Here is a 15,715-nt window from a genome sequence, read left to right as displayed (position 1 = left end):
AAGACTTTTAAATGCATAACACATTCACAAACAGCTCCACTTGATTTTAAATGGCAGCAATACATTTCATGTGTTTCAGAAAACTCAACAACTTTGATGAGATGTCATCAACTTTAAACTGCATGTGAGAACTTAATAGCTCTAAATCTCTTCATTTCTTTACTTTTTTCCAGGCGCTTTCTTTTTCCAATTGCAAACTTTGCTTCAACACTTTCTTTTCTAGGATTTTGTAGACCCTGCTTGTTGGACCTTATGTGACCTCCAGGTTGGTCAATCAGCTGCATATTGGATGAGACAGAGCCACGAGTGACCCCAATCAGACTCGGACACACTTGCACACTGTATACAGAGAGCTGCAGCTGGCTCCCAGATGCAGTGAGAGTGGAACATGCAGGGTTAAATGAGACTGAGAAGAGTGGCTCTCTCAGAAATACCCTGGATACTTAATCTAGTTTAACTCCAAGATGTAATGAAGAGACCTGCCAGCAGCAATCTTTTCTACCTTTCACCAGATCTTGTTCAATCTCAAATGGTAATCAAGCTGGGTCCTCTGTACAACTTCAAAAGAAGACCTGTTGGAGAGGTTGCCTTGTGTGTTGTGTTGTTCTCTAAACTGTGTGCTGGAGATCAGATGCTCTCTGGGAAATGCAGGTGTCTGTTACTATGTTTATCCCTAACCTCCTGATGTTATCTTACGTGTTGCATGCACACAGCCTTTTCAGTTCTGGGTGCTTTTGCAGCTTGTTTGCCCTATAATCTGATCTTGCTTTGAAACTTTTGGTCCGACTGAGTGTGTTACACTGTGGCCCCATGCCAGAGTAAAAAAAGGTCAGAAGCATTTATATAGAATTCAGACTGCTGTTTACACAACTTATGCCTTTTCTCATCTGCCGCACCACCTCATTTAAACAGGAGCGGCAGATCTAAGGTTTTTAGACATTAGTCATAACCAGGTATTGAAAGTGAAGGATGTTTTTATAGATGTTGTCTGTAACTCAATGTAAAGCCTATATACAGGATAACAATGAAGGTTAAATGCTACATGCTAAATGATACATGACATGTAAATATTGAAAATCACAGTCACGATTTGAATAAATTGGTAGTATATGCTTGAGTATTTTTGTCAGTGTCTGCTAAACATGCCAAAGTGTCCAATGTGTTCTACTCAGTAGCTTTAAATGACGAAATAATGTGTTTCTCGGTCTTAAAGCAATTCTCTAAGGGAAAGGCCTCTATATCAGCTGCTGCTTATGAGAACTCATCGTTGCTATCATATCATTTATTGTTTATAAACCTAGAATTGTGTATTTTGGGGTTTCTCCCTTTACTGAAGGGTGTTAAAGCTTATTGTGAATGTAAATGGTCTGCAAAGGCTAAAATCCCAAAGGTCCCTCCAGAGGGAGTTTCTCTCCCAAACACTCCCCCTCCCCCTGCCTGAAACCCCTCCATTGGACTCCTTTTTTTTACTTCCGCAATATAATGACATCACTATATAAAACTCATGCTTCTATTGTCTAGGGCTCCTAGACATTGTACGTGATAGGCTAAGGAGCGGGTCATCTCTAAGTGGTTGTCCAATGAAAACCGAGCTGACCAGCTAACCAATCAGAGCAGACTGGCCTCTGGTTTCAGACAGAGGGTGAAAAGAGGTGCTGCAGGACAGGCAGTATGAGAAAAATAAAGAGCTTTCTGAACATTAAAGCATGGAGACATGTCACAGTCGAGGCACTAAATAAAAATATGAAGCTGAAAATTAGCATAATAGGGCCCCTTTAACGAAATTCCAATAACTAATGAAAGAAAAGCCATTAAAGGTTTCATCAGTGTATCCTTTTTTCTCTTATCTGCTCTACATGCATGCTGCTCTGACATGTAATGACATCATCGTCTCATCCCATACTACCAAACGGTTCTGCTCCTACAGGGACTCCATCTGCCTTTATCTCCAATTTCCTTCCATCTGGTTTGAGTTTCATTCAAAGCCAGTCCTGATAAAAACAGGCTTTACTTTGCAAAACGCAATACAGGGATACAGGACATGGTTAATATTCAAGAAAGGCAACGTCCCTCAGCCTGTGAGGCGTGTGCAGAGCAGAGTCACTGCTCATCAGCAGTGATGCTGTTGTGTGATCGTCTGGACCTTCACGAACGGTTTCACGAGCTACTGTGGAGACCTTCTGGTTTTCAGGTTCTGACATGTGGTTAGCATACTACAATGTTGAGGGCATTTTCCTCCTGAAGTACATTGCTCCTATAAAGAAGAAGTTCAGCTGCTTATGGGTTTGTTAGATTGGCAAGATAAAAATATATTAAAAATGTATGTCTACTGAGAGTGGAATACTTATTTGGTTTCCATCTAGGGAATTAATCCTTCCTAACATGTCATCATAAGGACATGTCACTTATATTTAACTTAATTTTGACCAGTTTACATTTAAGTTTCATTCTCTCCTCTCAAACATTTTAAATGTATTGTCTTAGCTGCTTAATAAACATTTACAAAGTATAATAGTTCACTGATCCCCCTTGATGTGGCCAGGGAAAGGAAAGTTTGGGGCTCTCTGCTGGAGCTGTTACCTCCGCGACCCTGACGGAAAAGCGGGAGAAGATGGATGGATGGACTAGTTCACTGACCTTAAAACATAAAATACTGTCTAATTGATGAGCAGCTTGTATGACAAACACTCCTTAATGTTTACATACCGTACAATAGGGTAGCTAGAGAATAGCTACAAACCATTAGTCAGGCCACCATCATAATGTTGTACTTCTTAATAACACATGCCTTTGATATTGGATTCAGGAGACACTCATTACTACAAGATAACCAGAGCCGGATAAGTCCCTCTGCCTTATGATTCTCTTGTCAAAGCACCATGTCAGAATGAGGCTAGACAGCCTCGGGAACATTACCCTAGGAGCCCGAGGCTCAACATAAAGAGATCACAGAGAGAGAGAGATTATGCATCAAATGATGATTCGTGAGCACATCAAAGGAAAGCATCTGTTTCGTAACCTTGGAGGAATCTGGGAAAGAAGAACTCAAGGCTATTATACAACAGATACACTGACAGGCACGAACGGCGGGCTGTAAGCTCATCAGATCCTCAGTGAGGCTCTCTCGTAAAGTATTGGATGCAACACCTGAGAGAGAGGAAACAGTATATCTGTAACTGTCACCAACAGAGAGGATACGTGCGTTCAAAAGCAGCCATGAAAGCCAAACAGCAGGCAGCCGAGGCGGAGAAAGCAGCAAAGGATGCTGGGAATGATGAGGCAAACCCCAGCTTTAATTCTCAGGAACCGCAGCCTGAAGGAGAAGTCCAACCTGCTGACCTGGAGGCTTCTTCCAGGAGAGCCCAGCCAGACCTTCAGGAGGAGTGAGGAGATCCAGCCTCAGGCGTCCCCCTCCTCCAACCTCATTATGTTCTGTGTCCCAAATTCATTGTTATAAAACCGTTTAAGGGTTTGTCTCTTGACTGTGTCACAGCCTGCCATCTCAGTTGCTCTGGTCTCCATCTTTAGGACACAGTGTTTAACATTTAACAAATACTGGATCAGGCTTGATTGGATTGAATTTTAGAAAAACCTTTCGTAGGTTTTTTGGAGATATTTAAAACTGTATAATCCTCTGCAGCCCTTCAACATTAGCCCTTTTTTTACTTAGTCAAACAACTCCTATTTGGAATTCAATGGTTGTATTCAATGGTTTATTGAATCTGGACAGTTTGTAACATGTTTCTGCTACATACCAATCTTTTTTTTCCTACAAAATGTCTCTTCATAGTTTGAATTCAACGGAAGAAGGGGGGCACAGCAGGCATATATCAGCCCAGATCACATTGTCGTCACTGTGATCGATCATTACAGCAGAATATTCCTGGATTTGAGACTCCTCACGTGTTGCCAAAGAGCCCTGACCACTTCCAGGGTTACCAGGTGGCAGAGCCAAGCTGGAAATGTAAGTCCAGGGAGGGAGGAAATGTGCCATGTGAGAAATGTGGTGAACCTGTAACGTCTCTTAATAAATTAAATGTAAGACACAGGCAGTTCAAATCCACCAAACTCAAATAAAAAATTGGGGAAATGTCTTTGCTGTGGATCACACTTTCATTACCACGTGACCCTACTGGCTTTAAAGAGTAACATTGATCTGAACAACATCAACATGTTTTATTCGGTAGGTATGCAGAGCAGATTTAATTTGGTTGAACTTTATTGAATAACAACTAATTACACTGTAAGCAATATAAAGTCTTGTTGTAAACAGATGACAAAAGAACATTTAACAGTGTTCTGTGCTCTGTATGTTTTCTTTTAAGGCCACTAACCTGCCAGGGACTGCAAATGAAAATGAGTCTCAAAGGCTAAATCTGGCACATTTACACGATGGACTCAATGCTCCTTTTCATAAAATGCATGGTTCCTTCTTAAGTAAATAAATAGAAAATGCAAAAAATATACACATTCAAAGTGGGTGTGTTTAATATCAATATTAGTCTAGCCTCATATAATGATTTAAAATGTATTCAATATAGTTTATAAGAAGCCTTTGGAAGTCACAGGTGAAGAAACCGTTTGTTCTCATTAGCATTTACATAGCAAGTTCCTGGAAATACAAAACTTAAGATGATCCAGTGTTGCATTCTTCACTATTATAATGTTTGTACAGCTGACAAATCTGGTGAGCATTTGATGCCTCTTCAAACTCTTTACATCCACATGAAAATAGGACTCAGCTGCTATGTGTTTAGTTACAGTGAGGTTTTGCCCTGCATGATGATGATGTTTTACAGTTTCCTCTTGTGCATCAAAACAGTCTCTTTACATAGCACATGGGCAAATAGTGTCCACACAATAAAGGAAGTTTAATTATAACGTTGAGATAATTATTTTTTCGGATTCATGTGGGCACACTGAAAATAACCACCCTATGTCGGGATGCAACAAATACAACTTGGGGTTGTTTGTCCGTTTGAAAACAAGAGAATAGGCCGCTGAGCAGATGAATCACAAATACACAGTTTCATTCAAATGATCCCAGGTTTAGCTGAAGCATCTCGGCATCTGGACATGGAAACAAGTACATGTTTTCCCAAAAGGCTTCAGGGTGGGCTGCACTTCCTACCTACGACTGTGTTTGTGGGAGGATTACTTTAAATTCTTTGGTTTGTACCAAAATGTTTCTAAACAAATTGAATAATTGATCTTGTGGTTGAATAAATGGTCTTAAGAAGAAACAAACAAACAATACTAAATAATAAAAACATAGGACAATGCAGAGCGGCGGGAGTCAGACCACTGGGTAAATAAAGACAAGGTACTGAAATGTACTATTTACGGCATAATATAGCAACAGTAAAGGAAAAAAACAAAAAACTGTGTCAGGATGTAGAGCTGATTGTCCGCTGATGGGAAGATTTGCTGATCGATTGCATGTTGAATTGTCTTCTGAGAAAATACTGAAACAGTGTGTGAGAACGAATATTAGATCAGATCTAACGGCAACAATTTGCTTTTATTTATTTGCTTTTAATTCCTAAACAATAGACATATATGGTCTGAATTTTGTTTTAAGGAACCTTATTTGTGTTTTCCACTGTACAGTAGCTTCCACATTGCTTGGGTAGGAGGTCATTTTATGAGCATACACTACAGGAATCAGCACTAAATAATGACTTTTGCTCAAGATACATTACATTACATTTATCAAATTGTGCTGAGTCAGCTGACAGCTGGGCTACCACAGCCATCATCTCTCACGGTGCTGACCTGGCAGACTGTCACTAACTCTGTATAATGATGTTTGCTCGCTGCTGCTGGCAGGAGCCTCCTTCACCACAGCCTCCACCTGCTTTTGTTTTCCTCAACTGCACAAACCTGAGACTGTGTATGTCTGGATTGACATGCTCCCTGCGTGTTGTCTATGATGTTGTTATTTATTCCATGTTTTTATCTCGTATTGTTTAAAAAGAGCGGACACCAATCAGAATATACCGCCATCCTTTTTTGGTAATTATCTCATATAGCCTACGACAGTTTCATATGTTCTATACTCAAAGACTACATGCAGCCGGTTTGTATCATCCAGCATCCATTGGCTGTTGACCCGTATTATTTTCAGCGAATCATAAATCATTTGCTGCAGTTCACTCTGAGTTCATGAGGTCTACTTATACATGAAGACATAATGAGTACCTGTGATTGACTTCCAGTCGCTTTTGCCTGCAAAACAGTGTGTTGTGGTTTCAGCCTCAGCCTGGCACGGCTCACTCAGGCAATCTCAAGTTCCCCCGTATCATCAGATGAACTGCTATCCGATGGCACGATTGTATTTGTCTTGGACATTGTTCTAGCTTTGATCACAAATTGCAGTAATTACTCTGGGCCTTATCCTTCCCTCTGGAAACAATGCATGGAACAGGAGACGCCTGTGGGTACACAAGGAACAGCACACAGGCCTACAGTATGTGGGAGCGCCGGTGAGGGGATAAATAGCCTGATTAAATTCAGCCTTTATGTTTTTCCTCCACAATGAACTTCACAGCTCAGCTACCAGCGTGCAGCCACTTAGCAGCGGATCACTTAAACCCGGATGTGCTAACGAAACAGGCTATTCTGTAATTGAACCAGATCTCTTTCTGCCTCCTCCGCCTTCCTTTCCCTTTTATCCTTGCGTCTTTGAGGACAAATAAATAAACGAGCAGAACCTGAGACGCGACTACAGGGAATTGTTCATTATGGATTCTGGAAAACAGCAGCAATCAGGACTAACAACAGGCTCTGTGAGTCATTTTGGTCCCTGAATAGCACAGGGGCCACACAATTAACCCCCCACTTGCCACATGGCCTTTCATCTCATTCACACAAAAATGGTGTCTTTTGTAGCCTCCCCTCAACAGGAAACAAACATGTTTGAATTCCAAGTGCTGCGTGCATACCATGATAACATTTTGTAATTAGAATTCCTGTCATACAACGGTGACTCCTGGAATATCAGGAACTTTGCGGTAAAACCTCAGCGCGGTTATCCAAAAATATGGTTACAGAGATTCCAAAGATTCTCTATTTATACCCATAAAACCTTTAATGATGTGAGATCTGACTTCCTGTGGTGTTATGACATGTTTTTTTGTTCTAAGGCAAAGAGGTTGTGCGAGAGTTGATCATCCTTAAGCGCTCCAGTTTTGGCCAAACTAGAGCATGTGAGACATTTTGCTTTATCAGGTGAATGGTATTTTTTGTCTCTTATCATTATAAAGGACACATTCCGTCATTGTAAATATCACTTGAGTTTAGTGAAAGATTCTCGCAGTGTGAGATTTTCTTCTTTTATTTTTTCTATCTTTAAAATAATGTTCCTCATCAGAAAATTCATTTAAATCCAACTCAATTTGGTTGATGCAGGTAAGCTATAAGATAGTACACTAGTTTTAACAATTGGCTAATTGGCGAATGTTGCAAAGTTTAAATGAGATTACTGGTTCATGGTAGCTACTCATTTGTTTCACGAAAGACAAAATACTCAAGACCAACACCATTCCAAGCCCAACAAAAGCACTTCCAAATATAAGACCAGTCCACAATCATTTTCCCGGCCTTTTGCAGCCACAGTCTCCCCCTTGGAAGGCTACAATTTGGCTGAGTTCAACTGTTGTGTGTCAATGTGCGAACACATAGTTACATACTCACTCTTACTTTCCAACTGGAATATAAGCCCCATCAGTCAGAATGAGGTGCACAAAAAACCTCTTGCAACATGGCTGCCGAATGGAAGAGGGAAAATGTGAAAGGTAGTTTGACTGGACAGTGATCCTTACAACCTGCCCAAACACCAGTGGTCCATGGACATTGACGTGGCCAGGAATTTGGTTTCCCTACATTTATACAACCCTGATTCCACTCTTGGTGAATACACAAAGCCATAAAGGTATATAAGGGATGATTTTATCTAAAAATCTAACGTGCTGCCTGGATTCAAAATGTTTCTCCCCTGAAAAAGCAATCGTACTCATAGATCACTTGAAGGTGAGAGTGTTTTGTCAACTGCTTTAATTTACAAATGCAGGACCAGTCGAGACGTAAATGTTATGAAATTGCTTGACTATTGCAAAGGAATAAGTCAGTGGCGTCCTGTGTGGCACGGAAAACAAGGGGTTGTTGTGCAAGTCATAGATTTTTCTGAAAGCTCTAAATCAGCGACTAAATCTACCTTGAGCTGAGAATGCTTTGTCAACTTGCTGTGATGAAAATATTATGAAAAGGTTGCTCTCCTTCCCTTTCCCTAGACCCTGTTCCCTCATATTAACAATGTTGTTATTGTGTTTGCTTGATTATTCATTTCAGAGCAATGTCTCAGTTTATTTGATCAATTATTAATCAGGTTATATAAATAACAAAAACGTGTTTAATATGTTTATTTATATACATTTTTTATGGGATTATGATCTGTTTAAATGAGTGTACCCTCTTGTGCCTGTATTGTATTTATTTATTGTTCGGCTTTGGATTTTGGGGCATCAGGGATAGTGAAAACAAGTCTGCATCATAATATCATATAAGCAGGGCAGGGGCTGGGCTCCGTTAAGATGTAGGACGGTAGGTAAGATACTGTATTTCGGCATGAAATTACAATCTGTTACATTTGGTTTTATCATTGATATGATGGATGTGGATGGAGGAAGGGTGATGTCAGCAGTAACAGGGATGTTACAGCAATGTTTAGTCAACAAGTGTTGGTGTTTTATTGCTTGCTTTATGTTCTGCTCCCCCCATACATACCTTGGCAGGTGGTATGTTCCAGCTAGGTGAGGCATTCACTGCAGTAGTATCAGGAAAGAGGGGTTGTCGTCGCTGTGAGGCTGCAGGATTAGTTTTGTTTGTCCCTGGGTTTCAGATTAGCCTCTATTTCAGTTATAGTTTTTGCTATCTACTATTTCAACATCCCTTTGTATGTTCTCTCTTGCCAAGGCACGTCATCCGCCCTTTATATTCACACTTATTTCTCATTCAGATACTTCAAAGCCATAAGCTGAGACATACTCTGAGCTAATGTCAGAAATATGACTGGGATGTGACCATTGGCCCCGGAGCCAGGCCTAGCATGTTGATGTAGGGAATGTCATACTTCCAGGAAACCAAATTCCATCTGTTCATTAGCTTCAGATAAAACCCTTTGTGTGCTATCGGAGCATCTAATAAAGCTTTTGGGAACTCTAAACCCTAACGAAATGCGGTGTTCTAAATAAATCTAAGAGAGCTTATTTTGACCAAAAACAAGACCGAATGTGATTTTCCGAATTAGCCCCCAGCTTTGGAGAGAATTGTGCAACATTTGGGATATGCTGATTTCCATAACTTCTCTTATTGGAAAACATCCTCAGTTCACAGTGAGGGAAATATGCACCAACCATCAGTATCAGATGTGTATCCCGGGGGTGGCCATTACTGTATGATGTGGTGTGTTCAGGTGCCAATGTGTAATACTCCACCTCGAGACAGTTTGTTCACTGCCATTTAAATATGAACGCTGCTTTTCAACGTGAGCTTCTCCTGGGCCAGGTTTGAACAGAAATATTAACGTCTGTTACCACATGAGTGCCAAAGACGAAAATAATGTTTTCATTTAGATGCTGAGCACAGAGCAGCGTTTTGTTAAACTTTGAATTATTTTAGCTTGCAACCAGATCACACCTCAACAACAGCTAGATCTTTGTCTCTGTATATGGCACAATGATTATTTGTCTCTCTGAATCACTGAAATCCCCTACCACAGGCGTGCAGATGGAAATTGTTTTCAAGTTATGGTAACATCTATGTTTAATATAGTACAATTTTCCTTAACAAGCATGTGAGCAGCCAACTTTAAAATCCCTGAACGTCCATTTTTAGTGTCCCCTTTTCGGTTGTGTTTGAACTTCTTGCAGCATTTTGCATTTGCATTGTTTTTGTTTATTCAGCGTTTTGTTTATGCAGGCTTTTATTAAACTGTGCAAGTTTTTTGTCCAGTTAATGAATGTTTTCTAATTGATATGCATGTGTTGTCAGGTTGGTAAAGATGTATCTTCATTTGCATGTGTTTTAGCACATCTGGGTTCTCTATATGTGCATAGTTTTTGAAGCTGCAGCATATTCCTCCTATGGAAATGTTTTGGGCCACTGTAACGCGTTTGAAGTCCCAAAGTTCACATTTATTGAAATAAACATAGATGTGGTCATTTTCTAAATGATGCCTCTAAATGTTATTGACAGTGTAGAAGAGTTGTATTGGAACTGATTTCTTTGGATGACAGGAATATTTGCCTGAAAAACAAAACAACGAGCTGAAAGGCACTGGTTTGTCATAAAGACACTGATGAGTGAAACTTTAAAAATGGTGCCAAATGACAAATAAAGTAACCGCAAGGCTGTTTAAACATCGGTTACATCTAAATAACTTTCATTTATACTTTACGCAAACACATTATATTTCTTTGAAACTGATCCCACTCTAAACAGCTTTGTGTTTATCTATATTCTGTGGTTTCTGAAAATAAAACATACTGTGCTGTAACAAACTGCCTTCGAATTAATTTCACAACTCATCAAGGTGAAGGTAATGGACAGCTTTGTAATTTTGTTTACTATTCCCCATAAAGTCATCCATTTATCCAGCTCTGTGCAGTTGCAGTTTTGTGCCTGAGGCTCAGTTTTCTCTATCAGTCATCAGTTGTGTCACAGCCTGAACCTCAACATTATAATATAATCCCGCATTAGCCTCGGGATAAGGACCTCCAGTAGATGAACACCCTGTATGCTGGTGTTCATGTGCTCTAAGTACACATAAGCAGTAATATCATACAGTGTAAACAGATACAAAAAAAAGGTTCAAAGTTTGAGATTTTTCCCAGGAACCCAGTTTGTTGGGAACCAGTGATTCAAGAAGCTTCTTGTTTGGATTTCACTGTTGTCACTACACTGATATTTGGCCCATTTTCCGGTTAAAGTTTGACCAAAGCAGTGTTTGATCTTGTTTCAGATATAACCTTAGATGACATTTTATCTGGTTAATAAGGGGGTTTAGCTGTAATAAATAATGTTTGCGACACACTATGCGTGACTCATGCATGGGAGCAACACAATGAGTTTACAGTCAAGTAAAAGTCATACAGCACATCAAAGTATTATTTATTTTAGGGTGATTAAAGAATGAAAATGTCAATATAAATCTTTTCTCCTGTTTCCACATTTAATGCTAAACTACGATAATCTGTTGCTGGCTCCAGCTTCATAGGAGTGGTATCAATTGTCCCCTTTTGAAGAGTAGGAACATAAGGTATCACTGAACGTATGTATGTCTTATAGAGTCTGTCAATCATTATCTGAAGCGATAAATTGTTCGTTTGTCTTAAGTATTTAGATTATGTAATAGCCAATAGTCAGATGTAATGTCAACTGAGCTACCTTTATTTGCTGAGGTGTGGCAAAAAGCTCAGTAATAAGCTATAGATTGACCTTTTATTAACATTTTCTGCAATAGAAAGATTATACTATAGATAGAACAGCTCAACTCATTGGCTTTTTCTGGAAGTAAATTATGGATAAAATCAAAAGACAGGTATTTTTTGTGGTGAAAAAGTCAGATTTCGATGTTAAATACAATCCCCCAAAACATTTCATTTGCATTTTGATACACTGCCTGACCAAAGAAAAGGCCACACACTCTAATATTCGTTGGACCGCCTTTAGCTTTGATTACGGCACGCATTCGCTGTGGCATCGTTTCCACAAGCTTCTGCAACGTCACAACATTTATTTCTGCATTCATTTTTCGCCAAGATCTTGTATTGATGACGGGAGATTCGGACCACTGCGAAAAGTCTTCTCCAGCACATCCCAAAGATTCTCAACCGGGTTCAGGTCTGGACTCTGTGGGGGCCAATCCATGTGTGGAAATGATGTCTCATGCTCCCTGAACCACTCTTTCACCATTTGAGCCTGATGGATCCTGGCATTGTCATCTTGGAACATGCCCGTGCCATCAGGGAAAATAAAATCCTTTGATGGAATAACCTGGTCCTTCAGTATATTCAGGCAGTCAGCTGACCTCATCCTTTGGGCACATTGCTGAACCTAGACCAGACCAACTGCAGCAACCCCAGATCATAGCACTGCCCCCACAGGCTTGTGTCCTTTTTTTTGGCCTTGCAGTGTATATGCACATAAGAAGGGACGAAAAACACAGGAATTGATGGTTGAAATTTTGATTAAATCCTAGGTTCATTCTGAAAAAATAGCACGTACACTACTGATGAAATGACAGTATTTCCCATGTTTTTGACAAGTAAACACTAGTTTTCCAAAAGATCCGCTCTTTATAAGGTAAGAATAATACGTTTCTATTTATCTTAATGACAGCACCTCTTAAAGTTTAACCAGTGGGTTCTAAAACAACTTTTTAAGGACAAGGCTGAGAGAATTTGTACTCCCCAAAAATATAAAACTCTAAACTGATGTGAAAACATGATGAATTATGAGGTTATTGCATGACAACAGCACCATGCAATATCACACACGAAGAAGCAAAGTCAGCTTTTTATGTTGGCCCCGGAGACATGTTTGTGTTTTTACGTGTGTGGCAAGCTGTCCCTTCAGATTTTATTATTTTGCATCGCCTGCATTTGATCAGCACCAAACTGAATTATACTGCTGATTTTATCATGGCTTAACATTCACTTAGGAGGATAAAACAAAATATAATGTATAGCTTTCTGATCCCATCAGGGTTAAACCGGCTAAATGAACCTTGTGTCATTGGTCGCTGTTACTTACTTAAAACCTAAACAAACCATTTGTTCTCATTAATTCTAAATTCATGTTTAAACAACAGCAGCTCCGCCAATTTGAATGCAGTCAATCACATAAACAAGCCAGGAAAGGGAACATGCTTGCACTACAGATGTGTGGACACCGACCCTGGATTGAACCATAATACAATTCTGATGTTATAAATTAAATCTCAGCTTGTTAAATATCTTGTTTGGTGGTCCGACTGACTGGTAAACTGTCATGCAGCCGGCAATATGAGATTTTAACCGTAACCCCTTAACCCTTACCCTAACCCTACAGACTTCCTCGAGACATTTCTGATAATTTCAGCCACTGTTTGTAAGACCTTTATCTCGTGCTGCCGTCACTGGCTCATGAGTGGACCTCTCTGTTACATCCTCGGCACAACCCTGACACATCATTATTCCTGATAATTACCGAACTGGCATCATTAAAGGATATTTATATTTCAGCCCTGTAATCTGCTTCTACTGGCAAGCTTTGTAAGTTCACATAAAAATCTATCTCAATAACACTAGACTGTGTGACGCTCAATGGTATGTTATAATAAAAACACTTGCTTTGATTCAATTCAGCTGTGGGAAAAGACACTAAGCAGTTTCTAATTGTTTCTTAATTTCCTATTCTCTAAGTTCTTCACTTTACGCTGTGACATTTCTTTTCCTGGAGGGTTTAATATAATAGGTGAAAAGGTTCTAATTTCCCAAAGCCTGGAGCTATCATGTTATAAAAGAATACATTCTGGGAAATGTTTTGTGTGTCATTTATATGCAAGGAAAGAGACACTTTGTTCCTCACTGTCGCCTGAGGAATGGATCTCTCTTTGAGCCTTGGTTTCCCTCACTGACCACAGACACTTTGTTCACTTTCTCAAGGGCAAAATCCCAACCAGCGTCCGTGGCATCTGCACGGTGACTGAGAAACAAAACATGCCCAATATGCACCACATCTGCCCCCAACGACTCCCAGGGGAGGCCATCATGCCTCTCAGAAATTTTAAAACTCCTTAAGCATTAGAGTGTCTTCAAAACCACCATGACAAAAGTGGTCGTACACCACAATAAGAGCCGATTGAAATTGTACCAAATATTCAAAAAGACGAAAGACATGCCATCTAAAAATACAGATTTAAATTTCTTTGACTTGACTTTGTTTATCTCAATGCCAACCCAACCATTGTTGTTTAATCTGGTTAGACTCTGAGCTTTTCAGACTCTCTACAGTGTTTTTGAGACAGTGTAAATCTGAGTCTTGGTAGCAGACCTCCATGAAGTGTAACATCTGCTATGTAAATATGCTTGCCCAACATGGCCCGCTTCACATCACTCATTATGTGGTGGTGTCATCCTGTACACAGAGCAAGCCACAGAAGCTGGTGGGTATGGTTTTAACCAGCTTTCCATCATGGCAGCACCAACACTAGCTTCGGTTCATCAAGGTCAACTACCAGGTCTTTCACAGTCGATTCCTCCCATTGAGTGCCTGGCATCTATTACAGCACAGATTGGATTCACACACCGAGACAAAAAGGTAAACACACTGAATCACCGCGTTTGTGTTTTCATAGTTGTCAAAGCTTCCCTGCCTGCACGTGGATCTTGTTTGAAAAAAACTTTTCATCTTTTATCTTGGGTTCCATTAGGTCTTTTATTCTGTGACTCATTGCTTGAAACGAGCGGTGTAGCAGGAAGCAACAAGCACTTTGGTTTGGACTTTCTAAAGGGAAAACAGAAACCAAAATGCACCCTGAGCTGTAACAACCTTAAACAAATATTATTCTGCAATGTTCAACCTTTTGCTCATAATTCTAGCCATTCAGACTTTGGGTCTTGTTACATGTTTGCCCTCTTACCTCCATTGTTAAGGTAAAAAAATGTATCTGAATCCGTCAAAAACAATGAATATCATAAGTTTAAATAGCTTTGGGCTCCTTATCCTTCTAAATATACTTCCCCTTAAACATGAATATTTTAAAACTTGCCTCTAAATCTGACCGTTAACACTGATATTTGCCTGGGGGAATAGCTTTCACAGCAATATTTAATTCAAATAATTTCTCCTAAAAACAACAATTCTACGATTGTTACGGCCACAGCATTAGGAGAACGGTTGTGGCTCAAGTTGTGACCAGCAACATACATTTAAAAGTTAAAACAATATAGTTTTATTGAATATTCTCTTTAAATCACACTCACTTAAAGGGTACAAGTCTGGAGGACTGGCCAAAAAGAACAAAAGATGGAGGAAGCCTGGTCCAGACACACCATGGGCCGTAGGACCCAGATGTCCCCCCCTAAACATAAAGAATGCATAAGCTAAAGTAAGAAAAGAAAACCACGAAACTGGGCTACCAGGTCCTCCATACTGAAAAGTAAGCCAAAGAACTAATAGGAAATAGAACCGATTGCTAAGGGCTGCTATAATAACATGCAGCAGTGTCCAACAGAGTCAGAGAGAGCGTCAAAGAGCTCCTTCTCCTCCAGCCTTCCTTTCATACTCCTGAAAAGTTCAGATCAGGAACACCTGAGCAGTGGCGGAGCCAGGTGCGGATCATGTGTACCTGGGCAGAGGAGAGAGGACTGAAGGGGGAAGCACGTAACACTGATTCTGCTTTCCAATGGATGTTATTCCCAGGTAATGTTTCTTAATAAATGAAGCGCTTCATTTATGTACTGAGGACGCCCAAACACACTTGGTTGAGGTCAATGAAAGACTATGTTGTTGGCTAAATGCTAATAAAGTAAACATGTCATGTCCTGTGCTTCGAGTTATTGTGGAATTTCCTGTATTGAACCAAGACCATGATCTTAAATGGTGTGACATAAACATGCGTAAACATAATCATAAAACAAGCTTAATATTGTTGTAGTTGCTACGAACGGAG

Source organism: Eleginops maclovinus, chromosome 5 (genome assembly GCF_036324505.1).
Source record: "Eleginops maclovinus isolate JMC-PN-2008 ecotype Puerto Natales chromosome 5, JC_Emac_rtc_rv5, whole genome shotgun sequence".
In the NCBI taxonomy this organism is placed as follows: domain Eukaryota; kingdom Metazoa; phylum Chordata; class Actinopteri; order Perciformes; family Eleginopidae; genus Eleginops; species Eleginops maclovinus.
Note: the sequence above shows the minus strand (reverse complement) of the source record.